The following is a 17,689-nucleotide window of genomic DNA, read 5'->3' on the forward strand; positions in this document are numbered from 1 at the left end:
TCAAGTGAGAGCAAATGGGCAAATGACGTGAATTTAGTAAACGTCACCTAAAACGTCTGTGGCTTAGGAACATGCTGAGTCAATTTGCTACTTGAGAATTTACATCACCTTGACAGTGGACTTCCCCAAAAGTGGAATTCTAAGCAACCTCATATCCCTACCTGGGGAGAGCAGAGATTTCCTTTTTCCTTTATCTGTGACAGTCCAAATCATGAGGTGGATACAAATGAGACCTCATTCCCTCCACCCACATTTTCCTTTACATGACAACAAAAAAGATTTTTCCTACAGCTTAGTCACTGGTAGATTAAATAGCATTCTGAAAATTAGGAGGCACGGTGACAAAACTGCTTTCAAGGAATTTTTTTTTAATCTCTAAGTTGGGGATTCTTGAATTCATTATGCAGCATGTACCTTAAAAATGTAGTACCATTAAAACCGATCTGAAAGAATATGACTTGCAATTTAAAACAATAAATAGGAAGCATTACATCATCAGGAAACATTTATGGGGTCTGAAGTATTTGCTACTTGTCTAGATGCTATCAGGTCACTGCTCTATGAAGACACAAGGCAAACCCTAATTATACACGTGCCTGAGAAAATGAAAGCATGCTGGCCTTTATGTGTGAAAATGACACTAAATGTGATCAGACAGATGTGCATTTGAGGTTTGTTTTTCAGTCGCACTGAGTTTTCCTTCCATAATTTCTGTAGCACATGTACTACTGGTGACCCCTGTCAAGATTTTAAGATGATTAGCAAGAGTTAGAAGTAGTCTTTGCTCGTAAAATGGTTTTGTCTTTGAGAGCTTGCTGGTAATTAAAACCTTGAGCAAGCAATGAGCATCATACCATAACTAAAGCTTCAGTAAAAATAATCTGGACTTGGAGGAATGTGGGAGATGCTAGTAGAACACATCAGTGTAAGTAAGACACTAGGAAGATACAGAAGTCATGACAATGTTAGTTACGTTTGAATTAATGTAGTTGAGAAAATTAATTAGGGGAATTATTATGGAACAAGAACTTCAGCCGTTTAATATACTGATCGGATTCCTCTGTTAGGCTTTGCACTAGAATTCATCTGGATAATAGTGTGTTAAATTCCTTGGTCATTTTTTTCCTTTGTAGACAGGAGAACCTCACATAACTGTCTTCTGCCACCGTGTTGTGTGAAGACCCTGTGCAACTGTCTTCCTCACTGCTTTCTTTACAGTGCCTGGCACAGAAAGGCATTAAATAAATATTTGTTGCCTGAAGACGTGAATGATTGATTGATTGAATGAATGACTTTATTAACTGATTATTGGCATATATAATTGGGTACAGCAGGAAACCAATCACCAGCTCAATCCTGATTATTGCAAATAGAATGAGATTCAGTGGGCCCCAAAATGGGAGGAGACCACTCACAGTCTATTAACCTAAGCATCATGAAAACAGATAACTCAGGTTCTAGAAAATGGATGGTGACTTCCCTGCAGTTACATCTACCAAAAAAGCCTGCAGGTGTACCCTAGATAAGACACAGTGTTTCCGTTAATGAAACAGAAGCATTTGTTAATTAACAAAGAAGCGGTCACTTGAGCAGAAAGCTTGGCAAATGCCTTTGAGCAGTTAAGAAAAATTTCCTGCAGAAAAGCATTTCTTTTGATGATAACTTTAAAAAATAATTTATGTAGTTTCTTTTTCAGTAGCCGTGCTCGATCTGTATCGTGCAGCATTATTAGCATTTGTTAACAACAGAAGTGGTAAGGAAATTACTCACCACAATTGTTAAACCCCGTTATTAGAGGCAGAGAGAGAAGAATGGCGTTCATGAGTACTCAGTTCAGATCTCTGCAGTCAGCAGAGGTGTGGCCACGGTGGGGGAAGATGTGAGAATGGTGGAGGGAATTGGCTTGCCTCAGTTTCTGGTGAAGCATTAAAATTTGTAATGCAAGCTACCTAGCTTGACAAGGGTGATTGGTTTCTTTGTTCTAGAAGAGAAGGATTGGGGAGTAAATTCAGATGGGGAATAAATACAGCTCAGAACTTTCCAAGTTTGAATTTCATGAAAGCCTCATTTATAGAGATAAGGCGACATCTCAGGAAAGCAATGTATATGCTATCTTTTTTTTTTATTTTTTATATTTTTTTTCAGGGGAAGTTTTGCCCTAAGTTAACATCTGTTGCCAATATTCCTCCTTTTTTCTTCCTTTATTCTCCCCAGAGCCCCAGTATATAGTTGTGTATACTTGTAAATTCTTCTAGTTCTTCTGTGTGAGCCTCTGCCACAGCATGGCCACTGACAGACAAGTGGTGTGGTTCCATGCCCAGGAACCAAACCCAGACTGCCAAAGTGGAGCATGCCAAACTTTAAGCACTAGGCCATCGGGGCTGGCTCTATTTTTTATTTTTTAAGAGTGTGCAAAATTAGATTGTCTCAGTCATTTCTCGTGAATGATTTGGTGCCATGGATTAGCTCCCGTTACAAATTTGCATGTCTCATGTGCCTTGGTCCCTATGTGTCTATGCATAATGAGGGTATCTTTGTTTATTTAAAATTCATTCATTCAACAAATATTTCTTGAGCACCAACTAGTCACACTTTCTCTATTTTTTCTGTATATGAAAAAATGGGATTGTCTTTAGCTGTGTTTTATTGGGTACAACTTGCTTATGTTTTAGCAGGGACTTCCCAGCACATATAGCACTTTTGTGGAAATGAAAGAAAATAGCTCCCTCTCTGTGCAAGAGAATTATTTTAAAAAGTGCCTCTTCCTTTTAGAATAGGAAGCCCTATGCCAGGGCACAGGCTTGATGACGGAAGTGAATTCTAGATTTTAGACCCTACCTGGGCACCATTTAGCGGTACACAAAATGCATACCTATATGTGGAAGCTAGTCTTCAATGAAGCCTCACAAAAACAGGTTGGGTTTTATTCAGCTTTTGGTGATTTGGACCAAGAGTGGGGAGAGTTCCTTCAATCCATGTTAGCCAAAGAATCTTTATACCAAAGACTCTGATCTCAGTTGTCCATCTGGCAAATGAAGGAGTTAGACTAGATCCCTTTTTTTCCCCTAAAAAATACGTATTTTGGGGGCCAGCCAGGTGGTGTAGTGGTTAAGTTCATACACTCCACTTCAGTGGCCCGGGATTTGAAGGTTTGGATCCTGGGCATGGACCTACACACCACTCGTCAAGCCATGCTGTGGAGGCATCCCACGTATAAAATAGAGGAAGGTTGGCACAGATGTTAGCTCAGGGACAATCTTCCTCACCACAAACAACAAAAAAAGTATTTTGGTTTTATAGTATACAGGTCAAGAGTATGGGCTCTGGAGTCAGCCTGCTTGAGTCTGAATCCTGGCTCTATGATTTAAGAGCAGTTTGACCTTAGAGAATCTCTATGAACCTCAGTTTCTTTATTTGTAAAATGGAGATGACAGTACCTAGTACCTAGTTCATAGAGTTATTATGAGAATTAAATGAGATAAAGCATGTAAAGCACTTAATACAATACCTGGAGTATACTTGTTAGCCATTATTATTATTATAGCCAATAATTGTTAGCCATTATTATTATTATTATTGTTATTACTGTTATTTAGTCAGCATGATTCCGTATCTCCAGAAAACCAAGGGCAGCCAATCCCCAGCTTCTACCTAGCAGAGTTCCAGCATCAGTCATCTCACTAACAGTCAATTGTTTATTCTCATTTGCCACCTGGCCAATTACAGCACCCTCTGGGTCACTTATCTATAGTAAATAAGCCTTGACAAAACTACTACCCTCTATCTCCTAACACTAATGTAATACCCCAACAGACATTAAGAGAGAGTCAAGTGGCAGGCACTTTTGCCTGAATCAAATAACTGGTGTTTGTACTGACACCTCAACATGCTCCCAAAAGCAGCCTCTGGAGATTCTTAAGAAATAATCCCTCAAGCAGATGGATTCCTGAAACACCTAAGAAGCACAGTGTATCAGTTAGCCATTGCTGTGTAACCAGCAACCTCCAAATAGAGTGCCTAAAAACAACCACCATTTATTATTTCTTATGAGTTTATGGGATGGCTTAATAGCTTTGCCGATCTTGGGTACGCCTAACTCATCTTGGCTGGGCTCCCTCATGTATCTGCAGCCAGTGGCAGGTTGGCCTTGGCCCAGACAACTAAAGTTCTTAACATGGCTCTAACGTCCCTCCAGCCCAGCCATATACTGATGGTGGTGGCACGGGTCCAAGAGAGAAAATGGAAACAGCAACTTTTTCCAAGTCTTTGCTTGTGTTGAGTTTACTACTCTCATTAGCCAAAGCAAGTCGGAGTGGCCAAGCTCAGAGTCAGCAAGGCAGGAAGTCAGCATACACAAAGGATATGGATAGAGGGAGGCATGAAAAATTGGGGCCATTATTACAATCTATCGCACACAGTAAATATTAGTTTTAAAGATTTGTAGCATATAATCACATCTAGTAGTCAGCTTCATTGTTTTAATATTCAATCAAACTTATATACTAGTTTTTTCTTGTTTTAGTCACAGGAGATGTCTGGAAAAGCAACACAAGATCCAAAAATAAGTTGCTAGTTTCTAAAGAAGTGATAAAATCGTGTCTGAAGCATTCTGTTCTGTTTCTACTTCCCTGCCTGGCTCAGTTTGGGTCTTCAGAGCAATGATTGTCACAGAGGTGTAATTGCTACCAGCCAGAGTAGCTGAAGGACTGCCTTGTGCCCAGTGTTTTATGGAGACCCCCAAGAGCCTCTGAACATGAACGCTTTAAACAAAAAAACCCAGAAAGCTGACAGGTTTCTAAGGAGTGTTAAAGATTGAGCAAAATCTTGATCAAGTTCTCTTCATGAACTTCTAATTTGTTCTTGTAGAAATCGGTTAGCAAGGCCTTCTAAGGTAAATAAAAGATAAAAAGGTAGGGTGAATTTGTCCCTACGAAGGTAAGACTGAAGCATTGACTTATGCAGTTAAGTCACATGCTAGGAGACGCCACCTAACAGTGTAGAAGACGGAGCGCCCCCTTTCATAACAGTTGGCTGTCCTGTCTGCATAGAAGCCAACTCAGAGAGGTCAGAGGGCGCCTGTCAAACAGCTGCTTCCAACTGGTTTGAAAAACCGTAGTTATGGCCTTCAAGTCCTCCAGGATGTAAGTTGTCTATTAGAATTCGCATTTGGACTTTAGCTTTAGGATCCACAAAAATACTCTCACACTTGGCAAATATACCTTATAATTTAGTTTACATCTCCAAATTCTGCCACAGCAGCACGATGACTCACACCCTTAAATAAACCTCCACATATTTGAAGACACCATGTGGTCTACTCTTCTCTAACTTGTTAACCAAACTGGTTTAATATTTTCTTATAGGACCTAGTTTCCAACAATAGCATTTTTTCCCTTGCTTTCCTCTAAATGTTGAAGCCCTTTGCCACATCTGCTCTTAAATGTGGTGACAGTGCTGCCTCGGGTATGGTAAATTGGGACAGTTCCCAGGCCCTATACCTTGTCCGCCCTCCCCAACACACACACGCATTATAATGACAGGTGGCTAGGAAATGACTCAGGAGGTGGAGCCTGGAGGAACAAGGGGAGACTCCCAGCACAAGTGTGGAAAAAACTTGAGGGTTTCGTATATAAGTTTACTTAGTCAATAAACTCCTTCCTCCTGACCTGGCAGACAGTGGCTGAGTCCTCCCCTCTCTCCGCACGCTCTTCAGGATGAACGTGTCTAATTAAGACTCCTACCTCCCTCCAAGTTTATCCTTAATATTGCCGTCACAGGAGATCATCACAGTGACCCCAGGTGGTGACCAAAATCTGTCATAACTCCAACAATGGCAAAAAACACAAAACTCCGGCTTTTAGAAGTCATTCTCCTAACAAAGCAGCCTGATAGGTGTTTCTCTTTTGACCAGAACCCATGCTCACTACATTCAACTTGGACTACTACAACCCCCCATCTTTTTTCCTTGTTCCTGTTTTCTTTATTTTCTTAACTACTCAAATCTTAGTATTTTCTGACAAAAGCAGCTGCAGTGGGTTGGCTGAGTGCATGAAGAGGAGAGTTATCCCTCGGGGTCCTGCTTTGCACACTGTCTCTCAGGTACTTCATCCTGCTGTGATTGAGGGTTTCTAAAAGTGCAATTCAAGTAAATAGTAAGAAGTTATAAACAAAAGTTTTCTCTGATTAAATATGCATGAGAAGAGCATTAAACGAGGCTCCTTTATTGCAGGACTTGTCTGACCATTTAAGTGTGCTGTTACATCTGTGACTTTCCAGCAGTGTGCCTGTGACCATGGAGACACCCTCATGGAGCATCAATTGAGACAAGTACTACAGGATCCACTCTGGGAGCTCCGGTCAGACTTGTAAAGGCACATCCACAGCACAGATGTGGAGTATCCCTCCCAAGGGGTGCAGCTAAGCAGATCAAGCCGCTGCCTGCAGCTGGGTTTTCCATCTAGTCACTGGGTCGCAACAAGCTAACTTCAGCTGCCACCACTCAGAGGCCAATGAGGAGAGTCTATAAAATTCCCCTCAAGTTCTCTTTGTTAGTGATCTAACACACAGGTAAGGGTACTGTCTATGTTCTCCTGCTGCTTTTCCGAATCTAGAGTTGTGGATCATTCATTCAATGAACAATTATTTATTGAATACACACTTTGTGCCAGGCAACTAGACCAAGAAACCCAGACTTCATGAAGATTATATTCTAGTGGGTAGAGAGAGATAATGAAAGGATAAAAACATAAAATACAAAGTACATCAGACACTGATAACTGCTTAGGAGAGAAAAAGCAGAGGAAGATAGGGAGTGTGGGGGTTGGGAGTAGGTGCTATTTTTCATAGTGTGCACAACGAAGGCCTTATAGATGAAGTGAGGATGTAAGCCACCTGAATCTCTGCTGGAAGAACATCTCAGGCAGCAAAAGTAGCTAGAGTAAATGTCAAGTAAGCAGTTAGAAGTACAAGTCTGGAGTTTGGGAGAGAGTTCAGGGCTGGAAATGTAAATTTGGAGTGATCAGCATGCACGAGGTGTTTACGGCAGAGAAGCTGGCTGAGATCACCAAGGAGTTAGTATAGATGGAGAAAAGAGGGAGTATGAGAATTAAGCCTTAAAGGTTCAGAGTTTGGGATGATGAGGAGCAATCAGCAAAAAAAACTGAGAAGGAATGGACACTGACGAAGGAGAAAAACCAAGAGTGGAAGCCAAGTGAAGAAAGAGGGTATGATCGACCCAAAGAAATGCTGCGAGATGGAGTAAGATGTAAACTGCAACTGACCTGGATATTGCAACGTGGAAGTAGTTGGTGGACTTGAAAAGCATTACTTCAGTGAATTCTTGAGGACAAAACCTCAGTGAAAAGTGGCTTTAAGAAGGAATGGGAGGAAAGAAAATAGAGTCAGTGGGAAAAGATTATTTCAAAGTGTTTTGTGGTAAAGGGGAGCAGAGAAATGCAGTAGTAAGTAGAGAGGGATGAACAGTCAAAACTATTTTCAAAATGACAAAAATAACAGGCAGTTTTTATGCTAATGAAAATGATCCATTAGAAATGAGAAAATTGATAATAGGAGGAGAGAGAATTGCTGTGGTGATGTCCTTGGTGATTAAGTGAAGGTGCAATCTAGTGCGTAAGTGGGCAGCTTGCCCTTAGATAGGAGCACAAATTGTTCCTCCAGCGTAACAGGAGGGAAAGCTGACTATATGGGCACAGATGCAGCGACGTGGGCAGATGTGGTGGTGAGAACATGAAGAAGTTCTTTTCTGATTGCTTCTATTTTCTTGGAGAAAATGGAAGCAAAGTCAGTAGCTGAGAATGTAGATAAGAAAGGAGGTATAAGAAGAGAGGATAAAATGTGAGATAATTATATAGGAGTTAGGGAGAGTGAATGGACAAGGGAATTTAGTGAGATTATCAGGCAGCCCTATGGCACATTTGAGGTTGATGGTTATGCATTTTTAGCAAGACCAGTCGGCGTGGATGCATATTTTTCTCTGACAAAGCCCAGCTGTGTGCATGTAACATGAAGTAGGTGTAGAGGTGGACATGTTAATCGTGGTTGTGCTTTTGCCAGGTGAAGACAGTGAGGTGAGAAAGGGGACAATAATAGTGACAGAGAAGGAGGGAAGTGATGACAGGAGGATGGAGTGAGGGACAATCCAATGTAGTAGGGTCAATGAGTTATGAGTGGTGAAGTGAATGGTTGTTGGAGTTGGGACACCAGAGAGAAAAAGCTGGAAAGGTAGGAGGTGGTGGTCAGAGGGTAGAATGCCTGGAATTGAAGTTATAAAGGGGTGAAAGTGATTGATAATGACAAAGTCTAGAAGGATATGACCGTGAAAGTGAGTGACAGAGGAATGGTGTAGGCAAGATCTTTGAAACCAACGAGGTCAAGGAACTGACTGACCAGAATATCGGAAGAATTATCTATATGAACATTTAAATCACCAAGAATTGTCAGGAGCATTGTTGGAGGAAGTGAGTGACAGCTAGCTAAGAGGTAAAAATCTCAAGGAATGAAGAAAAGGGACCTTGGTGGGAAGTGGGAAGACTGGAACAAGGAGACCATCTAGTGGTTTGGGCCTTGTGGCGTGCAATTCAAAGCAGGTTTTTTGTTTTTAGGGTGGAGGGAGCAAGAATAATCTGGAATTAACAATGAGGAGCAAGTCTTTTGCCATCTTGTCTTCATCTCTCACACCTTGTGTAGTATATCCTTCCAGTTAGGTATTTTAGAGGCATATTGCTTCTTGGTTTTCTTTTCTTCTAAACTTTTTTTCTTATTCAGTTCAGTTAATGCCCCCAGGCTTTAATTCTCAGCCCTGATTGTACTTTAGAATCACCTGAAGAGCTTTTTTTTATGATTATACCGTACCCAGGCCCCACCCGTGATCTATACTGATTTAATTGTTCTAGGATGGGGCCCAGGCATCTACAGTTTTTAAAGTTCTCCAGGTGATTCTGATGGACTGGCAAGTTAAGAACCATTGTCTAGAGAAGAGTCTGAAGTGGTTTGAGTCTTTGTAGGCCTATGCATTGTTGTGGAGAATGGTCAGTAGTTTTCATCATATCCTTGCAAATATTCCTGACTCAAGAAGATTAAGTCTAAGCCCCTTATTTTTCTGATGAAAAAATGTACCTGTGGCCACCGATGAGTGATGTAGATCTGTGCCCAGGAAGTGAACCCAGGCCACAGAAGCGGAGCACGCCGAACTTAACCACTAGGCTGCGGGGGCTGGCCCTTAATTGATTTTTTAAAATCTTTTTCTTGGAGATGGAGATGGGAATTGGGAAAAAGGAGTTTGTTAAAATTTGGCAAGAACAATACCAAGTTAAGTAAAATGATGGTGTTTTTTCCAAAACATCAGCAGGGCTTTGAATCCTTCGTGAAGCAGAATCCATCAGGCTAGCCCACTACCCTGTGCATCCAAGAAAGCCTCTGTCCTCCCTTCCTGCCCAGAAAAATGCGAAATGTGCCGGGGCAGCTGACTCTGGGGCTCTCTCACTGCTGGTTTCTGCGTAGGAGTGTTGCACACAACAGGCTCACTTAGCACCTGCGTTTTATGATGTGAAAACTGCATATCCATCATATGAGCATTACCTCAAATTGTATAATTTTTTCAAACAAAGTGGAAAAAAGAAGTTTCAGAATATGCATTCAACCTCTTCTGGCCTCCTAAAGGAACATGATGGGTTAAGAATGGGGTCACGAAATTAGAGAGCCCTGGAGGCAGAAGCCCTCTCTGAGCCCACCTCAGAGCCCTCTCTGAGGTGATGGCTGCCACTGTGACTTGCCTGCTACATTGTCGCCCTTGTCCCTTCACTGTCGTGGCAGGGCCAGCTGGCAATGCACTCGGTTTTGTGAATTTACTTGCTTACATATTAAAATGTTTGCCAACATTAACTCAGTGGTCCTGGTTCCTTCACCACAGGTCTTAACCCTTTGATAGGGAAGGCAGGAATGTCTTGGAATCATGTACTGTAATTATAGCCATCATCTTTACTTAGCCAACCTTTATCCGTTCAGTTGGGATTCTGAGACGCCCAAACCAAGCCGTGACATTTCTAAGCAGTTAGTGCAAAGATACGAGGGAACAGTTTATAACTATTCTGGTGAAAGCAGGAGCCAGCAGAAATTCCTGAATGCATCTGCCTTGGCCATGCAACTGCCCATCTCTGGCCTAATGAGCATTAACCCCTACTCATCCCTGCACATTTTAGGGGAAGATAAACATTGGCAGATGGAACACATCTGCAACTGCACTGGTGAAAGTGCGTGTGGCTTCTCCCTCCTCTCTCCTTTTCTCCCTTTCCTCCTACCATTGGTCGTCATTCTCTTCCCTTTTCTCTTTCTGCTCATAGTCCTCCATGCCGACCTCACACCACACTTGATTCACACCCCCACATGTCATCCTGACTCACGTTCTCACAGTCACCCACACAGTTGCTCACTGTGTACTCCTTTCATGTCCATTTCTACCCTGATGCCTTGGTTTTAGGCTTTTGTCTGATTCTCAACAGCAGTAGCCTATAGATCTGCAGGCCTCTTGGAGTCCAAAGCAGCCAAATCAACCGCAGGTTGACCTGTGACTCTTCCCATTCCTCCGTAGTATTTGGGTCAACTTCTGGAGGAGCCTGTGATAACACACATAAATCCAAAGAACTTAGCACAGGGTCTCCAGAGTGGAGGTTGCAAACTAGCAGCCCCAGATGCCTCTGGTCAGTGTTCTATTTAGCCCACACAGCATCTTAAAAATACTGTCGAGGCTACATTACCTTTAACAAAAATATTGAGTCAACATTTAAAGTTAGGAGATACCACAACTTTTCTGTAACATTCAGTCTGCATTCCAGCCAGGCAGTCACTGGCTAGAGTTGATTAACTCTGTGCCCCTTAGACAAAATGTCTCCTCAGTTTGCCACAGTCCCCACCACTCCTCATCCATCCCGACTTCCTGCCTCTTCACTCATTTATGGTACTTGTCTGGCTCATGGAGGCATTTGAGCTGGGCGCCTACTCTCCAGCTACCACAAATGGAATCCAACCCAGCCTGACAGGAACCCAAACCCAAAAAGATAAACTACCCTGGGGGTTGTGAAAATCCAAAAGGAAGGGCAGCCCAGGGGACTAGGCTCTTTAGTACAACAGGAAGAGCATATGCTTTGGGAACAAACACCCCGGGTCTAAGTCTAAGCTCAGCTACTTCCTAATAGTTTAACTTTGAGTGATTCACTTAGCCATACAAACTTTTCCTTTTTATAAAATGAGAGTATTAATTGAAACCTTGTCATGAGAATAAGAAATAATATATAAAATAAAATACCTAGCACAGTGAATGTTAGCTGCTATTATGATCTACTTGCCCTCTCCGCTCTGGCCCATAAATATTCTTGAGCACTAATGAGTATACATGCACAGTACTAATGAACGTATGTCAGCAGGGGAGAGGAAGTGATGCCAGCAATACTGGCCAATAATGATGAAGCCAGACAAACTCAAGGGTATTCCAGAGATTTCTGGGTGCCCCAAAGAGATAGTGGGCAGGAGCTCTTGTCATGGCAGATGACTTTCTGAAGTACCTACAACCAGGATCCTGAAACTCATCAAATGTTTTATATCTCTGCTATGCTGATAGGCCAGAAGAGAGAGACCGGTAATCTGAACTGGTGCAGTGGTAGTAAAGATGGAAAGAAAGGGACATACTTAAGAAATCTGTAAGAATTGAAATTGACAGATATATAAAGAGTATGTTGATTTTGTACTTTGTCAACTTAGCTTAGCTGGAATTACATTTCCAAGAATTTTCTTCCCTGTTTGGTTCTGGGTCAGGGGTGGTCACACAAGGCATTTGAGCATGATTTGGAAGGTGAAGTGAAACAGCAGCCATTACGTTGTCACTGATCTGCCAGCTCACCCAGGCAGAGGCTGGCCCACAGCTTGGCTACCTCTCACCCATCTCCTCCTTCAGCCTCTCGAAGTCCTGGGCTGTGCACATGAACAGCTCTGAGACTTATGGTACCATCTTTTTTCCACTGGTCATTGGGGTAAGATGCAGTGAGAGACAGACATGAGTTCTAGTGTTTCCTTGTAAGTTCTAGTTTATCCTTGTGATTCCAGTTTCTCTTCACTCTTCCCCAAGAATTTTCAGCTTTCCTTCCTGACTGCCAGCCCTCCTGACCAAGAGTAAACCCAGGCCCACCACCTGATGATTCACTGGGATTCACAGAGGTGGTTGCCACAAAGAGCCAACAACCTCCCATAGACTTTAGTATCAACCTTCTTCATAGTTCCACTCCAGCAGCAGGTTAGTGATTTTTCTTTGATCCTTTTAGGATTTTACTTGCCTAACTTCTCCCATAATTGTATGAGGTCTAATTCTTACAATGAATTCCTTAGTCCGTAACATCCATAATGGTTCTGCTTCTCTGATGGAATACTGACCAATATAGGGAATAAGATAAGGAAATGACAGAAAGTTTCCAAGTCTCTGGCTTGGCAGATGAATTGGGTGGATGTATATGAAGAATGTCCAGAAGACAGCTAAAGACACATATCTAAAGCTCTTGAAAGGACTTCCCTAGTGGCTTTCAAAAGAATGGAAGAATCTTTGGATAAATCTAGGGAACCCAGAAATCTAGAGAAGTGCTGATTCCCAACCCAAACTCACTTTCATCAAGGCTTCCATCTCCAGGTCCCAGATTCATCTGCTTTACTACTCTGGCTGTGCAAAGAGAGATTCATCTCTAGATGAATCTGTCTTTGGATATATCAGGTCACCACTGTTCTCAAAAAAATAATGGCCAAAAGTATTTATCCTAGATCTATATGAATATAACTTAGTTACAATCCATTTGTATATTGGTTTGATATTTTTATTTTTCTTTCAATATGCCTATCATGTGCAGCCCCAACAATTCTAATAGAGAAGATTTGCATAGCAGGTAGCTCTGTGACCCTAAGGAGATTAAACTTGATTTTGGGGGAAGGAAGCACAATGGAAGGAGGTTCTCACCATTCTTTTATTACTCTTCTTGAAGGTAGAGAAAATTACTAAGAAGAAAGCTACTCTAGTTTGAAATGTACGGTTTCTCTTCAGGATCCCTTTTCAAGGCATATCATAATGGTCTCCTTTGTCTTCTCCTACTGCTCATCAATTGACACTGTCTACCACTGTTACTGCTCCCATGGTGGGAGGGGGAAGGAACCTTGAGAGCTGTGCTAGGAAGACCAACTCTGCATTTGGTCTAATCTCTGATCTAGAACTGAACGTCGGAGGCATAACTCACAATCATTGTGTATGTTTAAAGGTAGTTTTTTCCAATTGAATGGGAATGACCTGAGAGTATGTGAGCATTTTCTAAAGATGAAAAATAATACAACTTTGTTCCTAGAGTATCAGACAGTTGTTGTATCAGCTGGTTGTTATCTGAGAATCAATAATTTTTTTTAAATCTAGGGGAAAGCTACAAAATTGGAGAGCAAGTGAGTACACTCACGTCCATAAACCTCAGAAGATTTTTTAAAGCATTTTAGTGAGGTGTTAAGTTGAAGTGCTATTGAGAAAGGCACATCTTTGTATCATCTGCCTACTTCTCACCACCTCCACTGCTGACATCCTGGCCAGCCCTCATCACCTCTGCCTAGAGCGTTAAAATAGCCCCCTTCGGCGAATCCCTGCTCCCACCCTCCCTCCTATAAAATTATTCACGACGCTCAGCAGCCAAAGGATTCGTGTGAAATATGTCAGATTAGCCATTCCTCTGCTCAAATTCCCCGATGGCTTGGTTTTCCCTCAGGATAAGAGCTAAAGTCTTTGCAATGGCCACAAAGGCCACACATGATCTGCTGCCCATTCTCTCTCTGACTCTCACTCTCCTCCAGATGCACCAGCCTCCTTCCTGTTCCTTGAATGTGCAGGCACACTCCCTCCCCAGGCCCTTGTGTTCGCTGTTCCCCTTGCTTGGAGCATTGGCCAACTGCCTCATTTCTTCAAAATTTTATGCAAATCTTACTTTCTCTATGAGGCTATCCCGATAGCCTTATTATACACAAACTTCCACCTGCCACCTCACTTCTGATCCCCCTCACTCAGCCTTTTCTTTTTTCCACTGTAATGATCACTTTCTAACATCCTATATAACTTACTTATATACTAGATTTATTGTTTGTTTTCTGTATCCTCCCACTAGAATGTAGGCTCCACGGAGGCAGATATCTTTGACTCTTTGTACATTGACACAACCAAAGTGCCTGAAACTGCGACACATAGTAGGGACTGCAAAAATAGTTGTGGAGTTGAGTTAAATGCTTACACTAGAGAGTGAGATTCCACAATTGTGATATAATGGGCTTTATTTTATATGTTCAAAATCAGAAACAAAAATGCAGAAAGACATGGAAAAGACTTGGTTGTAGAAGTTTTGTTACATATGACATGATATTAATCGGAATTAAAGTGCTTACAGTTTTTCTGTCCAGAAGTGATGGGTGTTATTCAATGCCACACCAAGATCACAGCTACCTTGTCCTGTCTGTGATAAAAGAACCTATCTCAAAATATCAAGAGGCAAGCATGTTTCAGAAGGGATTCTCAAGTGCCACCATCTGAAATCAGTTACCCTTTGTGTAACATTTAAGGACACTGAATTTCTAATAATTTAGATAGACTTTAGTAGCTACTAAATGCTTCCAACATGCTAGGCACTGCGGGAGGCAGCTTGTGTGTTTTAACTCATTTAATCCTCCCACAAGCTGGCAAGTAGACATTATCATTTTGCAAATGAGGAAATTGAGATACAGAAATGCTATCCAACATCCTCAGTGTCACACAGTAAATGGACTCATCTGAACTAGGCTACCTCCTAAGACTAATTTCTTTGGTGAACATACACATGAAAAAAAATTGCAGGGAATTTTTGTTTGCTTATTTGTAGTTGCCACATGGACTCTCTCACTCTCTTTTCCTCACTCTTTCCCTCTTAAAGTATTCTTTGTTTGGGGGGATGGTTCCTAGGCTCCCCTTTGATGCACAGAATGCAAATAATGAGAAGATAGGAACAACGCTGAGAAGACAAAGTTTAATATAGATCTACATAGAGAAACTGATCAAAGGATGGAACAACAAAAGCCTACTTGGCTTAAGTTTATGGTATAGATTTTTGAGAGGATCTTGAAGATAAATTTTGGAGCTAATTTGGTATCAAGGCAATACTGATGATAAGAAGGGGACATGAGATTTTAAAAATATTTAGCTAAGTATTTTGAAAGTAGTCCCCCTATGACACATTCAGGAGAGACTGTTGTTTAACGGATTAAATAGTGTTGATTTACTTTTTGGTTGCCAGATAGTTTTGTCTCTGAACAAAAGTCCATATGGGATTGGATCAAAAAATGGTTTGCTTATATGGATTATGTTTTGTAAGGAAGGAAAATGAATGATTAGCTCCATCATCTCTCAAGTTTAAAAATCACAAAATAATCTGATGCCTCCTTTATTGGCTATCTATTGCCACGTAGTAAATCACTCCAAAACTTAGTGGCTAAAAACAATAAGCACTTACTATGTCTCACAGGTTCATCCCCTGTGAACCTCCCTACAGGACTTCTTGAGAGGCCTCACAACGTGGTGGCTGGCTTCCCATAGAATGGGCAAACCTAGAGAGCAGATGGAAGCTGCACTGTCTTTTATGACCCAGCCTTGGAAGTCACACATCATCACTTCCACCATGTCCCACTGGTCACACAGGTCAGCTCTAATGAGAGGGACACACCAAGGCATGAATGCCAGGAGGCAAGAATCACTGTGGGGAGGGGTGTCAGCTTAAAGACTGGCATCCACACCTCCCTTTTTCTTTCTCCCCAAATCCAAATGGTCACTGAATACTGACTGTCTTCCTTTATAGCTTTTTCCATTTCCACCATCTTCGCTATTCAACTCCTACACCCTGTCTTGATCATGTTCTGACTAATGTAATGGCCTCTTAATTAGTTTTCCTACCTCCAATCCACTCCATATTTCTTTTTGCCACGTCTATCATTCTTCTTTATCAGAGCTTGTTGTGTAATTTTAATTGGTTATGTACGTGTCTATCCATTTATTTCCCACACTACATTGAAAGGCTTTGAAGGTAGTGACTGTTTCGTGTATTCATATATCTCCACGGCTCCTAAACTGTGCCTTACAGGCATGATACAGAGAAAAGCAGTAAAGCCTAGTGAGTAAATACAGAGGCGGTTGAGCCAGATAAATGCTATATTTGAATCCCAGCTCTGCCACTTCCAAGCTGTGAGATCTCAGGCTAGTTATTTAACCTCTCTGAGCCTCTTTTTCTCGCTTCTTAAAAGCAAGTTAATCATAATTATTAATTAATGATAATATATATAATTATTATTAATTATTAGTAGTAACTATTATAATAGCTAATAATGCCTACCTTTCAGAGCATAAGAATTGGACAAGTGATGTGTACAAAAGGTTTAGCATTATGTCTTGTACATACTAAATGCTTAATAAATGGTAGCCATTAATATGTCACAAAGTTAGCATTTAATAGTTTTTGATTAAATAAATATTGAGGAAGGAAGTATTTGGCCAGAAGGCCCTGACTCTGGAAGTCCTCTTTCTCCAGCTTTCAGGGAATTTCTATGGAGTTCTAGAGCAGCACCCTCCAGTAGAACTCTCTGCAATGATGGAAATATGCTATATCTGCATGTTCAATAGAGTAGCCTGAAAGAACTTGGGTTAATATGAAAAGTGAGAGAAAATAATTCACATATAATTGCTATTTATGATTTTATTGTCAATTGAAACCCTTTTTAATAATCCCTTGTGTATCATTCTCATCTTCACCATCCCGAACCCAGGTCCTCTGGCTCGTATTGTGTCTAGTCCTCACAAAGCCCTATGGTGTAGATGTATCACCCTCCCTCCTTTTTAGAGATGGGCAAACTGAGGCTCTGGAAGACGGAAACTTACCTAAGGCGACACTGTAAGTGAGGGCAGAGCTGGGCTTTGAACCCAGGGCTGTTGTGATCCAAAGCCTGTTGTCAACCATTCTGCTCTGCTGCCTCATTCTTTGTCCCATGTCCTTCACAAGCCTTGCTTGCTTTTGAGCATCTATGTGTATGATTCCATTATTTTCATTATATAATTGCATGAGTTCATTAGAGGAAAATTTAAAAATATAGAGAAGCAAAATAAATAAATAAAGACAATTTAAATTGGGCATTAGTTGTAGCCCGGTTTCTCCATTGTTGAGAGTAACCACAGACCATGATTTACTACCCGGCCTGTCTCCTCTGGGGAGAGAGGGACAGCCCAGGGTGAAGTGTGAGTTCAACATTTCTTTACAGGGTCAGCTCTTTGTATTTTCACACGTGCACAAAGTGGAATGTCAGAGTCTGAAGGGAAGGTATTGATTATCAGATGATTCTGGGCCAACTCCTTCATTTTCAGAGGAGAGAATTGGAAGGCCCAGGGGGTTGAATAACTTACAATGATAATTCTCCAGAAGGTGAAATTATACCTCACCAGAGAAAAGGCAACAGAACATTCAGAAACTCCTCTATGCACATAGGGGTTGTATTTCATTTGATGATATTCCTAAATCCATTTGTTCATAAATTCAAAGTGACAGGCTATAGGTAGCCACTACTGCCACCCACTGGTGGTGGGCAGAGTTGATGCAGTTCT

The 17,689-nt window shown here is 41.5% G+C and overlaps 1 long non-coding RNA gene across 1 annotated transcript in view; it reads left to right on the forward strand.

The window, feature by feature from the left end:
- The window catches only part of LOC123284238 (uncharacterized), an 84,363-nt gene that overhangs the window by 47,749 nt on the left and 18,925 nt on the right, over window positions 1-17,689 (forward strand). The window contains exons 8-9 of the long non-coding RNA XR_011501878.1: window positions 6,230-6,567; window positions 12,137-12,301. This is a non-coding gene — a long non-coding RNA (uncharacterized lncRNA). The remainder of the gene's footprint in view (window positions 1-6,229; window positions 6,568-12,136; window positions 12,302-17,689) is intronic.

The sequence above is a fragment of the Equus asinus genome, chromosome 3 (genome assembly GCF_041296235.1).
Source record: "Equus asinus isolate D_3611 breed Donkey chromosome 3, EquAss-T2T_v2, whole genome shotgun sequence".
Taxonomy (NCBI): Eukaryota; Metazoa; Chordata; class Mammalia; order Perissodactyla; family Equidae; genus Equus; species Equus asinus.